Here is a 22,462-nt window from a genome sequence, read left to right on the forward strand (position 1 = left end):
TAGCCATACTTTGCTGACGTATCACTTACTCGGAGGTCATTTCTTACGTTTATCTTTGTTTCTTCTTTATTATTATTTGATTATTTTTTTACTGACTGTTAAATTTGTGTCTTCATGTATAAATATGTATATTAGCGCGGGTCGATTTTTTGCTATAAAATCGCATATGCGACAAATGTGCTACGAATAATTCTGAACAACTTTACCCAAGAAACTTTGGGTTAAAAACGGTTTCGAGCTAGCGAAAGTTTAGCTTTAAGGGTTTATAAAAATGTATTCGTCAGTTTTTGAGATATCCGAGTGAAATTTAATACATAAGTGTATTTGGCTATTATTTTGATCATATTTCGGTATTCGCCAGTTCGGACAACAATAAATTTATGAGTATCTTACATACAGCCGATTATACGGCTGTTTTATTTTCCGGTAGACTGCCTTTAGTTGTCCTCCAATTTAGTTTTAACAAAAACAGTGAAAACCATGAAAAATGGAAAACTATAACAAATATCTCCCATACAACCGATTATTTAAAAATTTTAATTAATATAAATTGAATTAGAAGGCAGTGCATTTTTATTCTAATTTAAACTATTGGAGCTTTGAGTTAAGTTTTCCAAAGGCGTCAACGTCAATTATTCCGTTTTTTGAACTCCCCGTAAATCGATCCGCTCTAATCTTTAATATATCAGTCTAATATGTCACCGATATGCATTGGATATAACTTGTATGAGGGACCAAACTCAAACTTCCGAGCTTCCTTCTTGGTCGAAAACACAGTTGATATTATTGAGAGACTGTGGGATACTCAGAAGTAGCGTAAAAATTATGCGAATGGTGAGTGTGTATAGAAATCTATGAAGAATACCAGACAGACTAAAATATTTGTACAGAAATTGGTGTATAATACAGCTGTTTGAGAATTGGTTTGTGAGTTATAACATTTTAAGTAATGAAAATTTTGTTATTTTGAAAAAACTGAATAAAAAATGTGTTAATAAAACACTTGAAAATTTAATAATATGAATATGAAGAATATGCTACACATTTAATAATATGAATATGAAGAATATGTACACTGGTTCCGAGTAAGCTAATCAGCTAAGCGTTGATGTATCATGTCTCTTATCTATGAACATGATGGCAAAATTGCATGTTATGGGTTCTAATTCTTCGAGTGCTGGCCTCAGCGAATTTTTTTTGCTCCCAAACCTCCATCACAATCACTGAAAAATAAACGCGGGAATGAGACGGACGTTTATTTTGAAAAAATTGTTTTTCTGAAAATATAAAAACTTTGCAGCCCTTTTGATTTATTTTTTAATAAAACTTAATTAATATAATTTAACATTTTTAGAACATTTCTTGTGTGTGTATTATTCGCCTCACGATATATTATATTTATATATTAATTACTTTAATGATTTAATTACATTTCAATAAGGTTTGAATAATACCGTTATATAAAGAAATATCAAAGTTGTTTGCTATCGGCTGCCCGTTCTAATACCTTTGGCATATAGTTGTAATATAGATTTATTGTTTATAAAATATAATATTTTTTGTTCTACTAAATACATATTATGTTCTTGCTGATGATCTAAGGGCTTTGCAATTATAAAAAATATTCTATAGTCTGAGTAAAGTTAAGCAATAAATCATCTTTGTGCAATTTAATGTTGTAGAACAAAATTTTTTTTCATTTATTATAAAAAAAAATTTAAAAAAATAAATAAATAATAATTAAAATTTAAAAATAATGAAAAAAGAATAACTAATAATTGAAAAAAAATGCAATAAAAAATTTTTTTTCATCAACAAAATTTCGAAGACAAAGACATTCAACCGATACCTTAGCTTTCTGAAGGCGAGATCTCAGGTGCAGGAACCCTACTATGCTACCCGTATATGTATTACATTTGAGCTATATAATTTTCTTAAGATTTTCCAAGCCCTAGTCTGTAAATGTTAAGAAAGCTCTTGAAATTATTATGGCCAAGAAGATTAAGAGTCTTCATGAAAATGTATATATTCATAAAATTAGTGAAAATTTCAATTCCAAATATTTTTTTCTTTCAAAAATATTAAGAGGTTTATCTGGAGTCTTCATAAAAACTTATACATTTATAAAATTAGTGAAAATTTCAATTCCAAGTATTTTTTTCATTCCAGATATTCTCCGCCTTTTCTATGCTCTCCGCTCATTTTTACTCATGTTACTTTCAACCTTTGTTTTTATTTTTATGACATCTGTAGACTTATTTATGACATCTGCTGACTTATTACAAACGTCCACTTTGTCATTATTAATTAATATTCGGGTGTAAAACTAGTTTCGTGTGACACATTTGCTTCTTGAATATCATAGAATTACTAGTCAAGTTATTGTTCGGAGAACTTTTTTATTTGAGTAGACATTTTCACGAAATTTGGCAACAATATACGAAATAAATGCCTAGATCAGATCACTATGGCATATAGCTGCCATTAAAACTGAATGATCAAAATCAAACTTTTGAATGGAAACTTCTTTATTTGTGAAGTGTATTATAGCTTCGGTACAACCGTAGTTAACGCTTTTTTCTTGTTTTGTTTGTGTGTGTGAGTTAATATCACTTTAAAGAAAATTTAGAAGCATCTTCTCATATTTCGTTTCTGTAAAAAGTATCACTTTTTATTCACATTTATATCGTTGCATTTTTCCAACACTTTGTCTCACGCAATTCACTTTTTAAGACTTTATCCTTTATTATTTTCACTTCATGGCGTCATCTGTCATAATTGTTTTGCTGTTATCTGACGCTTTCAGCTCAATTTCACTCGCTTTTACGCTTAGTTTTTCCGCTGCTTGGTATAAAAAACTCGTAGTTTTTATCGCCTTACACTTTTTTTTGTCATTTCTGATTTCATTTCTACATATTTTCTTAATCTTAATTCTTAATCTTTCCTTTGGAAGTAAAAAAGTCGTCACTACTCTCAGTGAAAAGTGTCGTTGTTATTTTAAGCCTTTTGAAGTCTAAAGCTTTTACTTTTTACAAGAGAAATGTGTATAATATAGCAGCATACATGATTTAATATAGCAGCATATATGTTATAAAAATATTTTTTGTAAATAAAATATCAAGCGTTTTGCTTAGCAAACAAGACAAGTCCACCAAACATGAATCACAATTCCACTCAAATTGCTTGCTGCCAACAGTGAGCTCATCCGTATTGATTTTGCAGACAGTTCGCTCTTGCTTTTATTTATTGGTCTGATAAAGCATATTTAAGTATATATATTTCATGTAAATTATTAAGTTTTTTAACTGCGAGCGTCGCTGCTCTCAGCATTACTTAGCTGGCTACTCAACGCTGATGATAATTCAATTAAAAGTTACGTATACGCCATGGCGTGGCAAAACTTAATTTGATGGTCTACTGACTGCACGTACATTGACTATTTGCGCTGCAAATTGTAGCAAAATAATGAAAATGTATAAAACTAAAGTAATTAGTATAGAAAAAACGTATGAATTTACATAAATAAATAAAATTGTGTGCAAATTTTGATACAATGTTGTTTAAATTCTGTTCAGAAGGAGACACTTGAATTTCCTTTTGCTGGCATATTGCTTAATTATTCAATCAAACAACTGAAGAGAAGTGAGAAGAAAATTGGAAGTGTATGCAAGTTGTTTGAATAAAATTTTTGAACACATTTAAATAATATATTATTGAAGCCGCAAATTGGCTTATATTCTGTGAAGATATCTTGTTAAATAAAAAGGTTTTCTTGACAAGAACTTGATTTTGATCGGTCAGTTTGTATGACAGCTATACGGTATAGTGAGCCGATATATACTTTGTAACTTTGTAGGGTTTCCAACGGTTCCTTTTGGTAGTTACAAACTTTGAATTTTTTTTTTTATAGTCATATAATGCCTAAAACTCCGTGTTTGTTTCTGTTATGAAAAATGTTCTCAAAAAATTACTGTGAGGTAGCTTAGAGCCTATAGAACCCTTACTTTTATCATTATTATCAAAGCAACAATAGTCAAAACTACTAATTGGAGAAGAAGTTGGCGCCTTTTTCCACTAAAAAATGCCGTAAAAACTCTGAAATCTGCAACTGTCAGCATTTTCTATTTTTACCAACAAGTCTAATTCACCTTGCTCAACTCAATCTCTCTAACGAAAGTACTACTTAAATTACAGGTATTTTATTTTACTTTTTTTACACATTCTGTTTCCAACTACTAACTTGCAACAAAACAACGAAAGCACCAACCAGCAGATGGCACACAAATATTCCCTTTCAACACTTTCGTAAAGTGACAAACTTTAATCAACCGCTGGCATGCGACATAACCTCAAAGTGCAATTACATTAAGCAGCAACAACAGAGCAACCACCACAACTCTCTTTAGCAGTAATGCGACACAAATGAGCACTAAAATGGCAAAGACAATAACACACACAGACAAGCACGTGAATTGCAAAGTTTTTTGTATATTTGTTTATAATAAAAAGCGCACAAATAGTTATACCACACCGATAGTGAAAGAGATACATAAGGCGTGACAGGTGTTTGGCCGCGCTTACCTACATTTGAATGTAATAGAACCACTAGAGATTTTGCTTATCAGAAATTTGCTTAATGGTTCAATATTTCAAAACTAGTGCGCACTACTCTCAGTGAAGACATAGTTATATATTAAATTCTTAGCTAGATATTCGCGCTCACGTTACGAAAAGACATACTACTGCACGATAGTTGAGCACACAATGCACTCAACTGCGGCAGACGCCAGCGGCATTTGCTCGCACATTGGTGTTGTTTTGTGTCTGCCATAACTTGGCGTGCTCACTAATTTAATAAAACGGTAATTGCGTAAGGATGCTAAAATGACAGTATGAGTAATTATGGGAATTATAACAACAACACTCAAGCTGCTTACAAAGTGAGAAAAACAATGAAAATAACAAAAACTAAAAAGCAGTTTGGTTTGTTGCTGTATAGTGTGGTTGTATAATTGGAAAGTAAGAGCTGGTAAAAACACTCTCTTGTAAGAATTGTAAACAATTTTTGATTGGCTTGCAGAAACTTTTCTTCGTTACAAAAATTTGAAGGGAGAAGGTTTTGTACGGATTCAATGCTGCTAGGACTTTTCTTCCCTTATGCTTTTAATATACTAACAAATATCAATCAGTATACCTATGAATGCTGAGAGTCGAGTCTCAAAGCGGTAAAGTAGGTCAAAACCCAAACTTCTTTTACTCTTTTCGAGTTTGAAGGAGATCCTTAAAGAAAATATTCACAGAACTTGATTCCATGTAGAGTTTTCCATACAAGCACTTGATTCCGATTGTTCAGTTTGTATGGCAGCTATATGCTATATTGATCCGTTCTAAACAATTTCCTAGGAGATTATTTTGTTGCCTTAGAAGGCAGTTGTTGGTTGTTCAGTTTAGAAGGCAGTTATATGCTATAATGGTCCGATATCGACCGTTCCGACAAATGGGCAGCTTCTTAGTGAGAAAAGGACAGGTGCAGAATTTCAGATCGATAGCTTAAAAACTGTGGAAGTAGTTTGTATATGACAGACGATCGGACAGACAGACGGACATGGCTAAATCAACTCCGCTTGTCACGCTGATCATTTATGTACAAGTATATATAGGGTCTACTATACTCTGTTCAGGGTATAAAAATGGTTGTTGTATTCGAAAATCACAAAAAAAAAAATTTTAGCGCCCTTTTTCGGATATAACGATTTTCATAAACGAAAAAGTCCGTGTATCTGAAAAACTATTTTTAGCTGACATTTTAAGTTTTCGAATTATTCGTACAGATTTGGAAAATGTATTAGAAAAACAAAAATCTCGTTAGAATGGTAATTTTAATATACCATTTATAGAATTCTCTAGAGTCATAGTCGAATTAAACATATGTGTTTGACATTTATGTTTAGTATATTTTGACAAGTTATCATGCCAAAACTGACAAGGGAGCAGGAACTACGAAGTATTCCAACTGGATAGCTGTAAATGCCAGTCTTTTGTGATGCGCAGCACTCGTAAGTTTAGATTATAAAGACCATCATACCTCAACGAAGCGCGTTACACAATTACGGATAGATGAACCTTTCTTAGAGCAAGAAGTTCAGTAAGCCTCGCACATTTCACACGAGGCCAGAGGAGTCTCTCTGCCACACAGGTGCCGTTTGTTTAACAGTGATTACTGAACTCATGTGAGCTCCGTATATTCAACGCTAGAACGCTATAGGACAACGGGACCTCTGTTGGTAGCCTAAATTAACTAAGTTTTGTTTATTTGAATATTTTTGAAGCGGTTCTCCGTACTTCGTTGTGATCAGAAAGAGTTATTTTCAGGTGCAGTATACATGCTTAAAGCATTACTGGTCCAAATTTGGTTATAACTGATTGATGACTGAACATGTTGTGTTTTGTGAGCAAATTATATTGAGAAATGGGAGTGACTTAGGTCAGAGATTCTCCTTCGTTAGATTACTCTTTATTAAGCTACTTCAATATACTGATCTAAACTTTCATTATTGCTTTTATAGATATGCCAGAATGGAAATCTATTCAGGTGTTTTAAGTTGTAAGAGATATAAAGAAGAAACTGTCTGACTGAATTCGATCGAAAAAATAGTTAAAAGGATAAACATAAATATATTTACATACTATCAAACTAAAATGAGTGTTCAAGAGCAGGATTTGACTTTCGAAAAATTAAAATAGTTGCTTGGATATAACTTTCAAAAACTAGTATAAACCTCTAAAAACTGTATTTAACAGTTAGAAAATTAAGTTTAAACAAAAAGAAAATCTCACATTAGTCAAAGACAACCGCTACCATTTGGAATGTTGGCGGCTAAAATCGAAGCGAAGACAATGAAACGTGCTAGAATACGTGACGCGGTTGATGGCGCCATCTTTACTGCCATTTTGTCTGTGGCGTGCGCACAAGCACACAAACACAATTACAAACACGCTTTTATGTGGCATGTATGTGCTTTTGCAACTATCTATATTTATACTTAGTCATCATGATTTGACAGGATGTACCGAAAACGGGTGGGGAACGATAATAGTTTGAGTAGAGTTATTTACGTGACACATAGCCGTACAGATTACAGTTTTATATGTCCGTATGTATGTATATGCATTTAAAAGGTCACAGATATAAGTACATCGACATGCATATGTTTGCATTTGTGCTTGAGTGCAAAACATTAAATTTTAACTAGCTCGTCGTTAGCGCCCAAATACTTAGAAATGTCATTGAATGCAAAAGGAATTTAAAATGAACTTTTGGAGCAAATCAATCATTGTTTCGTCGTCATTTCTGACACCGATGTTGGCTGTAAAGAGCAGAAGGCAAGCTTATGAGCGAAACTAAGAAATCGTTGTTGGAAAATATTGGAGCTTAACTCGATGCTTTGTTGTGTTCAATCTGTGCAGGAAACGAGAAGTTGATATCTGAGATCCCGAAGTTACAAAGGTTCACTTGGAATATACAAGCTTTTTTTCTGAGATTGGTAAGATAGCACAATAAATACACGTATACACGGAACCAATTAAACAAACTTCGAACATTTTGGAACTCGTAAAGCAGTTTGGAATGTAGGTTAGGTTAGGTTAAGAGGTCGATCCGAACAGAGATTTCCCTTGGATGGATTTAGAGCGCCGGTCCGTTGTGTTACCTAAAACTCCTATAGAATAGATCGATAGATAGATTAAGACGCTTTCAAATCAACAAAGCACCTTGAGTCTATCAAAATTTTTTTGGATCAGTTTACAGTTCATTACCAGCATATGATCGAACGTTCTTTTAAGGATCTTTACCGCCGATGAATATTCACCAGAATTTTTGTGCAGAGTATTAACTAGGGTACTTGTATTCAACGGATGGGAGGACGAAGATTCGAAATTGAGAGCAGACTTTCATCGCTTTAAAATTAAATTAAATTAGCTGGAGACATCTTTATCAAATTTACCAAATTTACTGAAGAAGTTTTGAGTTCAAGCTAACATTTTTAATGAATATCCAGTATCCAGGGCATAAAATGAAAAGTTCTGTACTCTCATGCTTTTCCAAAAACCACATTTTATTAAACCTTGAACAGGGTTAAGTTTGTCAAGAGGTTTATAATATCTAAAGGGTAATGTCGGAAAGCATATAAAATATATATACTTGTATATATATAAATGATTCTGTCATTCTGTCTATATATAAGTCAACTAGTCGCTTAGTTTTTGAGATATCGATCTGAAATTTTTCACATGCCCTTTTCTCCCCAAGAAGTTGTTCATATGTCGGAAATGCCGATTTCGGATCACTATGAGACATAGTTGCTATACAAACTGATCGATCAAAATCAAGCTAATTCCAACGGTAAAGGGTATTATAGCTTCGGTGCAGTCGAAGTTATCATTTCCTTGTTTTTCTGAATATCTCCACAGGGAATGCATGATATAAAGACGAATAAAGAATAATCGTGTGCAGAATACCAAAAATGTAACATTTTACTCCTCTGTAAAATATATACTGTATGTATGTATATCTAAGTGCCGTACGTTCGGCTAAAACGAAGTAGTTCCTCTATATTTGTTTACGGTTATAAAGCGCATAGAATTTTTCATTTCTAAAAACCTTAAAATATTGTTTCATATGTGTTTTGTTGCTGCGTTTGCCATTCCATTGCTGCAGGGACAATTTCAGCTTCGTGCGCTTTGTGCTTTTGTTGTTGTTGTCGCATGACACTTTACCGTAATTTTTTATGGTTTGCGCTTTGGTTTGCAACGTGCCTCACGCTATCGAATACACGAACTCGGTGACCACAAATGCCAATACATAATGGAATCGACACAAACGACTGTCGTACGCAACGTCAAAGCGTGCAACAACAAAAGCAACAAATTCGGTTCTTGGTTAGTTGTTGTTGTGGTGGGGTTGTTGTTATTAGATTAGCGTTTCAGTGTTTGGTAATAATTCTTCGCACTGTTGCAAGGTTGTGTGGGTGGCGACTATTTGTTATTATTACCGTTATTATACACATTTCCGTTGTGGAATTCTCCATTCATTTATTGTTGCTGTTGTTACTGTAACAAAGCGTTGCGATGTCCATTTTATGCACTCAGACACGCTCACATTATGTTGACACAACATTTCCAATGATTGCATTAATATTGTACATTGCCGCTATAAAATAACAATGAAGTTATGTTGAAACTCGTTCCGAATTTAAAATGAATCTAGATCTTTTCGAAAGAGTTTTTAAAATAACTTGCAAGGCTTACATGAAACAGAAATAGATAAGGCGTGTCCTATATGTTATGTATCAAATATAATATAAATATCTGTGGTCACGTGACAAAATAGTTTAGGTCGAGTTAGAAGTACTGGCATATATGCGAACTGTAAATTTTTTCAACTTTTATTTAAATATGGTCTAAATCGGACTATATCGTTTCAAACTCCCACATATCGCATATGAGCATCATGACGCCCTTGTGAGCTTATAACAGAAATATAGTTTATTTTGTTAGATAATATGTTCGAAAATCTTTAAAATATTGGTCGAATTTATACCGTATATTTCGGTCAATATTTAAGTTATCTCTGTGAAATTGTGTGCCCGTGCGACTAAAATGCAGAAAATCGGCTCAATACTTCTTCCATGTACCTATTCTAAGACTTTTAAACTTGTGTTTGTCTATATAAATCATACGAGGAGTGTTCAGAAAGTAACGAAAATTTTAAAATGTAAAATTTTGCGAGTTTGAAGTGTCCAATTGTCCAAATTTTACTTACTTTGTATGATCCTCTAAGGTTAGATGTGTTTTTAGGCGCTTGGCGATTTTCGTTTCCTTGTTCGTGAATTCTTGACCAAAAAAACCGTCAAATTCGACATTAATAGCTCCATGTGACTTTTTCCTATTTGCAAAAATAAAGAGAACCTTAAAGGTCCATCGTTTACAAGATAGTTGAAAATCGCTGAAAGAACTAAAGGCTATCTCAAAAATTGAGTTTGAGTAGTGTTTTGTCGATTGAAAGAAGTGGTAGCATGTTGGCGAATGAATAAATCTCTTTTTTTTAAAGAAAATTGACGGTATTTTTTGAACACACCTCGTATATATGTAGGTAAATACGTAAGATAGCTCAAAAAAAAAGAATAATAACGAAAATCATTTAATTGTAAGGGTAACCGGTCCACGAGTTAGCCCAGTTCGCATATACTATATACTTTATATGCGAGCTGGGCTAATTCGTGGACCGGTTACCTTTACAATTAAATGATTGTCGTTATTATAGTAAACTTTATGCCGCATAAGTCGGTCAGTGTGTATTTGTTGTCTTGCCAAATTGGGCAAAACATATTTGCGAGTATACTTGAGTAATACCAAAAGTTAATGCAATCAGCCCAGATCTGATCCTGCTCTACCCAATATATGAAATATAGCTCATTTATGGTTGTAATCCATTCACAATTTCGTCGAATAATGAATATTGAATTATTACACACAATTTATCAATATAAATCTTTGCCAAACTTGAAAGTATTTCTACGCCCTTGATCATTTGCAGAGTATTAAAGCGAGCGTATTAAATATTCGGTGGCACTAGAACTTAGTACTTACATACTTATTTTTCTATGTGCGCGTTGAGAAGATGACTTCAAACTACAGTTTCGATAATCTTAGGTATCGGTTAAGTGATAAAGGCCTTTAGATATCTGTACCCTTAAAATATGTAGTGATGAGAATATCATAAGAACTTAAACAATTTTTGACTTCCGATTTGTTTACCCAATTTTAAATTTAATGAGTTTCTACAAATAATTCGGACCTTTATTTGATGAAAAAATTTATCAATGTTATCTTCAACCTTGGTCTTACCGATTGTGGGTGTGAGATAGCAGATATTCTTCGCAAATATTTGCGACAGTAATTCACTGCTTTATGACTTTATACTGTTGTATGTAATTTCTCATGTTCTTTTTGACTTTGTTATTTAACCGTTTGTATTTTAAAGCCTTTTGTAACTGTACACGTTCACCCAGCGGCTGTTAACGCTCAAAAGCTAGCAGATAAAAGTGTAATGCTTCTGCGACTTGATGCTTACACAATTTTGGACAGCAAAAGCAGTCAAATGTTTGCGAAATATTTGCTGTGCGCCTGAATGTTTTCAGTTGTCCTGCCCGTACACTAACACAAAAAAGTAAACAGGCGTGTTTGCAGAAAAAAAACATATATACAAATTTATGCAGTGGCAGCAGCAGCGCAGAAATCAATCTTGCAAACACCCTCGAGTCAACTGTACCATTTATATTTCGCATGAAATTTCGTGGCTTTCGACAAAGCAAAGTAGCACCGTGTATGTACGTATGTGTGTATGGTGCGAGACATTAAAATCTTTGGTATTTATTTTTCACTTGTTGATTCCTCAAAGTTGTTCGGTTATCGCGATGACAAGTTACACAAACTGATGAGATTTGACATTTCAAAGTGGAATTTTAATGAAATCGATATGAACGTCTAATTTGGCAATGCTTACATCTGCTTTCAGTTAGTACATAGGTATTGCTATAAGTCCACATGGCCCTGATTTATTACTGCAAAAGGCAGCCAGCTTTCCGTAAGTTCTTTAATAAATTGTAAAGGCAAGACCGAAAATCCTAAGCCCCTCATAAAATCACAAGACATAGAACGCTGTCTCGATCTAAATTGCCGTTTAAAATTTTTTCTAGCCTTGTCTTCACTAACCGTGCGTTCAAGGCTGGTTAAGAAATGCCTAACCTCATTATCAATGACAATGAAAACGAGTCATTTTGTGATAAGACTAGTATGGCTGCCAGATCACAGCGGAATCACAGGTAACTGCAAAGCTGATGAGTTGGACTTTAAAAAGGCAATGTTCGCATTTTTGCTTCTTTATAATCTACAAATTTTACCCTCAGGCTAAGCAAAAAAAAAATATTTTTTTTCGCTCCACGCTAATATATATCCAAGGTCACACGTCGATTTAATTTTGTTAAGATATCTTGCAATATCTTGTATACGGTTAACTGGAAATTCAGAACTCGTTATATTAAAAGTATAGTGATACGGCATGATTATTTTTCATGCTTCTTTAACTTTTAAATCGACACTTTTTTTTTGTTTTTTTATATTTTCCTAGATTATTATATTTAAGCTCTGTATTCCGCGTTTTATTCCACTGTACTGTTCGACCGTTAACTGTTATATTAACAGCTGATAAAAGCTCGCTGCGTAAGCTTTCGTTGATGTTTAGTTTTAACGGTAATTGTTTTTTAATTGAATTATTTACTTTTGTTCGTTGCTTTCAGCAGTATTTTTAATTAATTTTTCACGAAAAGCTAAAAATAAAATAAATTAATTGTGATAATTTCTTTGCTAACCTTTCGTTCCTATATATATGTGCACAACAACACCAACTACTTATGTGACAACACTTACGTACTCGTTTCATAACCGTGTATGTATGCATGTGTGCGTCTAAATATGTGTTAACAAATAAACTAACGGCCACGCCACAGACGACGATATCGAGGTAACGATACGCATCCCGCCGGGCCATCATCATCATGGCAGCAAGAAGATACAACGTAATCCGCTAAGAAATCTGGATCTCGATTTTAAATTCGATGTTAATTCGTTTTAGCTACCTACCACAAAAACAACTACACAAATCGGTGTGTGTGGTGAGAGTTGAAAATTTTCGAGAAATTTTACTTAAAATTATAAAGGAATATTTTGGCGTTTGTTTTTGTGTACTAGTTTTGTCTATTTTAAACAAAAAAAAAAAAACATTCATCCTTAAATGGTATCCTATAATCTATAATCATGTGTTGAAAGTTTTCGAAGCATGTTTCTTGCTTACATCCCATACATTCATACATACTACATACAAGCAGCCAACTGTGTGTTCGATTTGCCAATATCATACTTACATAGTACTCTCTGGGTGTTGTTTCTAGTGTTTTCTTGTGATTCTAGCGAATTTTATATTAATTGTGGAAATTTGTACTCAGCTATATAGTCTGCACGTTTTTTAATATATTTTTCCAAAAACTATTTGCATGTATATAACCTAAATTGGCCAACATACCTATATAATATATACATATGTAAGTGTTTAGAATTATTCCACATTAAATTTGTTAGTTCATTTCTTCAACTATTTCTTGACGGTATTATAACAGCCGCTTCTGAAAGCTGCCTCTTTTTCTAGTTAACTGTTATGTTAATGTTGTTAACAGCGCATATTTCATTCACACTCTGTTAGTCGCTCTCAACTTTCTCTCACTGACATGAATAAATAACATGATATATGCTTTTCGCTCTTACTCTCTTTGTGTCATTTCTATGGTTCTGTTTGGTGTTTTAGTATTTTCATTATACTATATTCATTATTTTCTGAGTTTTTTAATAAAACATATAATTTAAGCATTCAATTTTTCTATATGTAAAAATTGTTACGTTTGTGTTACTATTTTTCATAGATTAGTTCAACTAATTATACGACAAGTTATCAAATTCGATTCGATAAAATTTTTCGAAATATATTTTTTTTCGATTTTGATATCCATAAACTATAATTGTGCTTCAAAGATACTTACATAAAAAAATAGCGTTGATAAAAGTACTAGAAGCTGCTTGGTTACACTTTCCAAATCGTATGAAATGCTAGTACTACCTCGAAGCAAACCTCAATCAAAGTTGCAACCCAAAAAAATTTTAACGAATTGAATTGCCTAACATTGTTATTAAAAATATATATAATATTACAGTTTACTAATAATTTTTTTTTACAATACCTTTTCTTGCAGGTAAATATGACAGCACATTTGGACTTTTTGTTAACTATAAAATTAAACAGGTATGTTAATTGTGATAAGCCTTAATTCCAGCACAATGTAAATTCAGAAAGCTCCGCAGTGTAAAAATAACATTTCCGCGAAACAAACTGTAAGCCAACTACGCGAAAAGCTTCAGCATTGCAATTCTTTATATGTGATGAGCTTTTCTTTCGTTACGAGAGCAAATATGTATAATTTAAATATTAGGTCTAGTAAAAAAAAATCCATTACTTTTTCATTAAATTGAAGATCTAATTTAGGGTCAAATATCCAACGTTTTTACGATAACTTATAGCCTTTTCCCAGGTAATTTTGTAATGCCAGTTTCATAGAAACCTCGCCCCTGTTGACAAAAGTTGGGACAGTCGATTTTCATAAGCTTCTCTTAAAGCGAATTTTTGACCAAACGAATCATTCGACATAGACAGGAACAGGTAGCAATCACTTGGCCCTAGGACCGGACTATATGTGGATGCATAAAAACCTTACAACCAAGCGGTCGTGGTCGAACTGCGGTGAGCCAACGCAAACGGTGTCAAAGGTAGCATTAATGGTCAGTAAGGTTTTGCTATGTGTTTGGGTGCGACTGGCAGCGAATTGTCAACTATTATATAGAGAACCCTATATTTTAATCGGAAACGAAAACTGCTTCCCCTAATCCTCATAAGTTCTATTCTTTAACTACATAATTTTTTGTTACAAAAGTTCTAGCTTTTTAAATCTTAACTGCTTTTCCGAGCTTTTAGTTTAGATACGTACAATACGTTAGGTTTCTCATTAATTTTTTGCTTGCAATTATGAGTGTCAACATTACCGTGAAATTGAAACACGCTTACAATGGAGCTTTTTAAGCACCTGTATAACGGTATATATGTTGATATTATGGAAACGACGATGCACGTAATACCCAAATACATACTTAAAACGAACAATGCATTTTCTAGGTTGGTAGGTTATGGGCGACACATAAGCATATCAACCGTGAACCATTTGTTAACTTACTCAATTCCATTTCCGCTAATTCCTACTACGTCAGCTGATTTGAGTATTTACCGCTATTACGTTACCGAACCAGCGAACTTAGAAGAGCATTACATTCATTTACGTTCTCTGACCGAACTATTTATAAATACACACCCAACCTTCCAACTAGCGCTCAGCTGACTGTGAAGCTTTTACTCAACACATAATCTCTGCCTAAGAAGCTCGCTCTTAGCACTTGTGTGTTTCATTACAATTTCGTATCACTGCTAAGTGAAACACTCAATTATCGCTTCGTGTCTTTGTCCGTTTGCTTACGTTTCGTCCAGGACACAAAGCCCAAAACCAATTCAAAATAGAACCGCAAGCAGCGCACAACACGAGTACCTTGGCAGCAGCAGCACAATAGGCCAGTGTTACAAATCGACCGAAGCGTTCAAATCGAAAGGTTCTCTGGTGTTTGAGTTCGCGCGTCAATTCAGGATTCAACCAATTTTTGTTGAAGTTTCCCACAACAACGTTGCAAAGTGTCTAATAATATTGATACTTGTGACCTCCATAATACCTAGTATACCTGTTAACGGTGTGTTGTTTTCGAACATCACCTGCGGTGTTATAACTCGTGAACACTTTTATCGCACAGTGCGCGCTAAAAACAATCGTTTTTCTGATTGATAAGCACAGAAGTTTAACGGTTATCACGCGGTTTTAAATTTATGCGTGAGCGTTGCACACTCCAGTTCAAGTGATAACGGTGTATTAAACCAAGTCAACAACTTTGAAAGCGTGACTAACAGGTATGTGAAGAAATTGTAGGAAAATGATATCGATATATATGTATGGTACATAATAATATAATATATATATTAAGGTGTACGTTATTTCCCAAGTTGTTTGTTTTTTTGCAGACGCCCCCCGAAGTTTCAGTTCTTGCCTTAAAATCACATTATCATATATTCATCATATTATCAGTTGTGACTCGATAGCTCACAATTTGAGAACCAACTCTCCTACTTATGCTATTCGAAATACTCTCGTTTGTTTGCATTATGATAACTTTCTAACCTAATCCTAACCGATATGCATGGTTGAAAGTAAATCGAAAGTACAAGACTAAATTTATTGAAATAAGCAGAGCTAGGCTCCATTTCAGCCGTTTTCATCATCAAATCACATTGTATTTTCGTAATATCCTTCACATATTTATATATATATATATATATATATATTATATATAACATAAAATCAAGCAGTTGTTCGAAAAACATTGTTTTAGGTATAAGGTTTAATTTGTTTCATAATTCCATCGAATCAAATTTTGCGAAATAAAAAGCCGCCAATGGCAATCTTTACGTAAACGCAGCTGATTGGTCAATTATCTTATAATATATGCAAGTACTATATAAAATGTACGTAGTCATGTAAACTACCCAAATGTTTTGCACCTGTTAACAGGAGATCCAGCTTTACTAGCACTCACGAACGAACGAATAAACTAATGGGCAGGAGGATAGATCCGAGTATCCTACCATCAATACCACTCGTAATTCTTATCGTTTCGGTAAACATAATTCTGTAACACACGATTTGTTCTAGGGGTGTTACAAACATAAGTTAGGCGAACCAAAACATATTGATCATGGCTCATGTATAAGAAATACAAGTTATAGACCTACATATTTCAGCTATTAACATATTTGCTTCACTCTTACCACAGGGTTGTATGCGTACTTAGCTTATTTCGGGAGTAAATTGTTTGTCACTTCATTGTTAGATTACCAAAGACACGCTATATTAACTTGCTTTATTATCGAAACAGCAATTGGTTAGGTTAAGATTGGTTTGATGACTTATTGTTCCGATCGGAGCACAATTGCTAAGACTTTTGGAATACCAAAAGATTTTTAAAGCAGCAGTAAAAAAATCATACATCGATGTAGCTTCTTGACACCAACACAAATCTGACGCAGGCAACGAACTCGCATAAGAACCCGCAAAATTCAAGTGAGACGCCCGAAAGTAAATCGCAAGCGGTTAAGGAGTTCTCAATTGCAATTAATTTTGCTGTTTTAAAGTAAATCTGCATATATTCTTGATCTAGGTCAGTTAGTGATAATGTTAGAGGATTAGGTAGCCATATTGAACTATAGTGGTCCGATTGGAACAGTTTGTGCTGCATAAAAAAGCTTTCCATACAAGCACTTGATTTTGAGCGTTTAGATTGTATAACAGCAGAAATCCGGATAACGCCGGGCTCGACAAATGAGCAGCTTCTTGGAAAGAAAAAGATGTGTGCAAAACTTTAGAACGATATGTCGAAATTGGGGGACTTGTTCGCATATATACAAACAGACGGACGGATGGGCGAGACTAAATCGACTCAGCTCGTCATGCTGATCATTTATATAAACATTTTATAAAGTCTCCAACGTTTCACAATATAACAAATATCGACTTTTCAAAGCTGGACTGACAGCCGGACGTGGCTAAATTGAAAAAAGCGCCTCTATAACAAAAAAAAAAAAGATTATCGAATAACGAGTTAGAAAACACTGCCTACTAAGCTTATTGACAACGTATTGGTGTTGTGTTTGTTGCGAAATTCCATTTATGTTGATATGTTAGCATATTTTTTCGAAGCATATTTGTTGCATGAATTATTGCTGAAAGTCATTTTCGCATACTGCCATTCATAAATGCATACATATAATTGTTTAAACACATAACTCTCTTGTTGAAGCACACACACACACACACAGTCACATGGTATTTATGACAATTGAATGCCATTTTCATTTCATAATAAAATCAAACTTGTCATAAACGTTGGAATTCGAAATTGATGGCACAATGATAAGCATATTCACATGTCTTTAACCGACTATTACTATTTATTTATTTTATTTATTTGCGAAGTAATTGCGATAAATCAGAGTGAAACAGTTATTACGACCACACACACAAACATATTAATTCGTGTTTAAATTTTATGCCGTGGTAAAAAAAGAATTTTATACACACATTTCAAGACAGCTAAAGAAAAAAAAATATTTGTATGTGTGTAAATATTATATGTATTATTTAACAAAAATAAATTATGAATATGCATATTTAAGCGAGTAAACAGCTTTATTTATGTGTTAGTGCAGCTGTTACCGTTATTTATGTTATATACATATAAATTAAATTTATTGCTCAACATATTATTTCGCAATAAAATTTGCCAACAGGAAATCCATGCTGAATATGCCAGCATTCGAGAAATATTTTTTAAAGCATAAAAAACGGTAAATATTGTATACTATTGTAGACATAGGTATGTGTATGTAAAGCAAAAGCATTTTAAATAAAAATTATTTAAGCGTAAATATTGCGCTTTTTCATACAGCAACACTAAAAAAATTTTATGACACATGCATTCATACAAATATATTAGATATAGGTTACGGTGGCAAAAAAAAAATATATAATGTTTTTTCACTTTATACCCTTCTCAGCTTCCTTTTTTATAGCGTAAAAGGTTATAAAACTAGATTTAGCTTGATTTTAATCGATTAGATTACATGACTATATGCTATAGTGGTCCGAGCTGAAGAATATTTTCGGATATTATAGTAATACTTTGAATTACAATCTATGCTGAATTTCAAGAAGATATCTCGCCAAATAAAAAAGTTTGTCATGCAAGCAGTTGATTCCGATCGATCAGTTTGTATGACAGTTATATGCTATAATTATACGATCTGAACAATTTCTTACGATATTGCATCAATGGCTTAGATAATAATGCTCGCTAAATTTCGTCAAATAAAAAAGTTTTTCATATTGTATGGCAGCTGTATGGTATAGTGTTCCGTTAACAGCGGTTCTGACAAATAAGCAGCTTTTTGTGAAGAAAAGAACATGTGCAGGATATCTCAAAAGCTGAGGAGCTAGTTCACGTATATACAGATGGACATATATATACTTTGTGGTGTCTCCGACATTTCCTTTCGGGTGTACTAAAATCATCCGAAACGTAATAACGCTGTTCAGGTTATGATTAAAAACGGAACAGGTGTAGACCTTCCTATTAATAAATTTATAATAAACGCACATACTTGGAAGAGATTTTTTCGCGCAGATTCTCCACAAGTTTTTCGGAACATAAAGTGTAAAAACAATTAATTCTTTTGTTGACTCGCCCTAATATAGATTTATTTAAAAATAAACGCTTCACTCAATTCTACTTGATTCGCTGAATTCGCAATGCATTGATTTTTAATTGGCATTTAGCGTTGAAAAATATTTGATGTAAAGAATGAAAACGAAAAAAAAATAGTAATGAAAAAACTCAATTGTGAGAATAGCGAGTGAATAGAGTGGAATTCATCGTAAGCGCTCTATTGTTTGTATAAAAACAACCTAATAAAATATTTAGTGGAGCAAACAAAGGCAGCCATAGGTTTTGCCGCTGTCGTAAAAAGGAACGGAATAAAATAAAGAAAAAGTTGCATTTCCGCTTGAATGCCTCGTAAAATGAGTGACATATTTTTTCTAAAATAAAAATAATAGTAGAAAGTAAAGAGTGTGAAGAATAGTTCCAACATGAAGAGCTCTGAAACATACTATATATGACGAACGTTCTACTCACAGAAGCTTGTGCACAATTCTCCGAAAAATTACAGATTGTATTTATGGAGTCGTCAGCGCTTAATAAATAAGATCTAGTAAAAAATGCATTATTTTTCCATTAAATTAAAAGTTTTATTTAGCATAGTTATAATGATGCCTTTTAAGTCAAATATGCGCCGTTTTGTTCAATAACTCTCAAAGAAACGCTCGCTCCTATTGCCCAAAATCTGTCGATGTCGGACAGTCGATTTTTACCAGCTTTCACCCTTGAGGTGAATGTCTGACCAGCAAAATAATTCGCCATATACAGAAACTGGTAGCTAACACTTGGTTCCAGGTGCGGACTCTGAGTTGAATGCTTAAGTAACTCCCAACCAGGCTTCCGACGCTTCTAGCGAGTCGCTATCAGTGTGTGGACTGTCCTTGTTTTAATTGAACAAAGCGGAATGTAATCGACGAAATCTAAATCTGTCCTTTCGAAGACAAACTGTGAAATTTCGGTTATTTTCTCTTTAATTTTGTCGACGAATTCTCAAACCATACTAAAACCAGCTATTAGAAAAATTATGGATTTCATTATATAATTTTATGGCTCTAGGTTACAAGACAACCCATCGATCGTTCAGTGATTATAGGTCACTCGTTATCTTGACTCTCGGCTTCAAATAGCTAGAACCGAGCGAATTTTTCGTTCAGCCATGTCTTGACACTTGTAAGCATTTGTTAAAAAACACTCGGTTATAAAATAATGTTTGGTAATCTTGACAGCCCTCTGATTAATACCAAACCATTTTTTTAACAACAGCTAGCCTGATAACAGTTCTTTATTTGTCGTAGTTTTTTTTAAGTGAAAGATCTTAAAAATTTTGATGCACTTAAACCTGTATAAAGCATATTGCTTAAGCGAAAAGGAGCTTTTATAGAAGCTCTCAGGAAAATTTCATCGAAATAATGAAAGCTTAAATGTTGATATGAAAGCTCAGCGGTTTTCTGTAACAGCTATAGATAAAAAAAAGGAATTTTGGATTTTTTTTTACCGTTTTGCTGCTTTTAATTAAATGACACCGTTTTTTTGTACCACCATGTTTTGGTGATGCTATACTTATTTTAAAAAATATCGAAAAACATGTTTCGCACTGCACAACTGTCGAACCTTGTTTCACTCGAAAATTATTAATTCACGAAACTAAAAATTCGTCAAATAGAAGGCAAAGAAAAACATCAGAGCTAAATGGCTAAAAAATTAATGGCTTGTCATAAAATGCAGCGTTAAGCTGTGCAAAGCACCGACAGTCCAGGTGGAGTGAATGTTTAATGTGTTGCTGTGGTCGCGCCTGTTCCGGCCGACCGCAAAGCTTTTTGCCTGCCACATTTGAGGGAAAATTGATTTGAGTGCTTAAAAATAACCGAGCGCATACATACAAGTATTTAAACTCACAACTGCCGTTATCATATTATATCAAAATGTGTGTGTTTTTTTTTATATATTCACGTGCCGTTATATGACTTTGCAATGAATCAAATTAATCAAGCGTAAGCACGTTGATTAAAAATCGATTTATTTGCTTTTCACGACTAAAATTAGTCCAGAGTGCAGCTGTAAGTAGGGGAAAAGTTGGTAGTGATTTCAATGTATATATGTGTGTATATATAGATATTCGGCTGTCAAACTGTGTGTCAACTGTGAAAATTAGCGTTATAGACGTGCTTGTCAATCTGGTGTGAGCATTTTATGGTGTTACTAGGTAGATGAAAGCTCCGTAAGTACATCGCTTGCCACTTTAGTTTTCTTCATCGGACTGCATAGTGACGAGATATCTTCACGAAGTTTGGCTCGGATAATTGTTTTAGGCAACGATATAATCTCTGAAGAAATTGTTCAGATCGGACTACTAAAGCATATAGCTGGCATACAAACTAATCGAACCAGTTCAAGTCCTTGTATTGAAAACTTTTTTATTTGTTAAAGTATCTTCAATAAATTTGGCATAAAGTTATTGTCTAAAGTAACGGTATAATCTCTGAAGAAATTGTTCAGATCGGACTACTAAAGCATATAGCTGCGATACAAACTGATCGATCGAAATGAATATAAAGAGCTTTATAACATAAATATGCTATAGAAAATGCAACTGTAAAGGGTATTGAGCTTCAGTGCAGCCAAAGTTAACGTTTTTTCTATATTTTTCATATTTTATTTTTAATAATGAAAGAAAATTATAATTTAGTATTTGTGAACTTTTTCTACTTTAAATATTGGAAAAGACCTCAAAACCGAAAAGAAAAAATTATCAAAGAAACTTCACAAGACTGCCAAAAAATGTTTTTCAATTATCTTTAAAGTTTGCTAGTTTTCTCCAGCACAACTATGAATAAACTGCAATTTAGTATTCATGAAAATATTCAACTTTAAATTTCTTTCACTCTCGTTTCGGTTTCAAATATGCAAAAACATGTTGTGCTTTTACTGCTAACAATCGTTATGCTAACAACAGCCAAGGAGAAAAATATGCCTAAAAACGTAACACCGTTAGATTAGCAAATACAAAAAAAAATGAAAAAGCAACATTGTTGCTACTTCTATGCCACTCAGCGGTGCACATATTGTCCCACCGGCTTACTTGTATAAAAAAATGTTGTTCAGGCTTTGTCGCCGAAACATGTACAGTTATAACGTTACAAAGTATTTGCGTATAAATAAACACTCACACGTAACGGCACATCGATTTTTTACGAAGTTGCCACACCACCTCGTTAACTTTGTTTACACTGCAGTAGCCCCATGAACGCACACTCACACACATATATGTCAATTAGAAGCAAAATTTATCGGCAGGCGAGTGCAGTGGCATTAACAGCAGGCAGCAACATATTTATAGGCGCACAAGCCGTTGCAGCCAAGCCGTTTGTATAGATAACCGTATTGCTTAGATTATACACACATACACGTTTATATACACATACATATGTATATGTTT

General features: G+C 33.5%; 1 protein-coding gene across 5 annotated transcripts in view; it reads left to right on the forward strand.

The window, feature by feature from the left end:
* The window catches only part of igl (igloo), a 163,185-nt gene that overhangs the window by 18,178 nt on the left and 122,545 nt on the right, over nt 1-22,462 (forward strand). For 2 of the 5 annotated variants that reach the window (XM_036375117.2, XM_036375118.2), the window contains exon 1: nt 15,205-15,667. The exons of 1 other annotated variant lie outside the window; for it this stretch is intronic. The gene's annotated coding sequence lies outside the window, so the exon portion shown is untranslated. Of the gene's footprint in view, nt 1-12,653; nt 12,723-15,204; nt 15,668-22,462 lie in introns of those variants that run through there. 2 more of the 5 variants (XM_070109041.1, XM_014240247.3) reach the window with 2 other exon arrangements.

The sequence above is a fragment of the Bactrocera oleae genome, chromosome 4 (assembly GCF_042242935.1).
Source record: "Bactrocera oleae isolate idBacOlea1 chromosome 4, idBacOlea1, whole genome shotgun sequence".
Classification (NCBI taxonomy): domain Eukaryota; kingdom Metazoa; phylum Arthropoda; class Insecta; order Diptera; family Tephritidae; genus Bactrocera; species Bactrocera oleae.